This window comes from Sinocyclocheilus grahami, unplaced genomic scaffold (genome assembly GCF_001515645.1).
Source record: "Sinocyclocheilus grahami isolate Dianchi unplaced genomic scaffold, SAMN03320097.WGS_v1.1 scaffold378.1, whole genome shotgun sequence".
NCBI classification, from domain to species: domain Eukaryota; kingdom Metazoa; phylum Chordata; class Actinopteri; order Cypriniformes; family Cyprinidae; genus Sinocyclocheilus; species Sinocyclocheilus grahami.
Window position 1 is genome coordinate 1,525,649 of NW_015505557.1, and position 342 is coordinate 1,525,990.

The window sequence follows — 342 nt, forward strand, 5'->3', positions numbered from 1 at the left end:
TATATATAAAATCAGTGTTGAAAACAGTTTTGTTGCTTAATATTTTTGTTTTAATGGTTATATTTATTTGAAATAGAAATGTATTACAACATAGTAAATATCGTAATGCATCACAATTTTAATGCATCCTTGTGGAATAAAAAAAAAGTAGTGTAGATTTCATGACGACCAAGTTATCATTTAGCAATAGCAATTATTAGGAGAAATACTCACTTTATTTTCCAAACATGACTGCAGTTCTGTTACACAGTAGAAACACTATCAGTGTGAAAGCAGCTGTTGCATTTACATTGATTCTTTAATTTCAGTAAAACAGTCCCAAAACTCACCTTTTTCAACCTT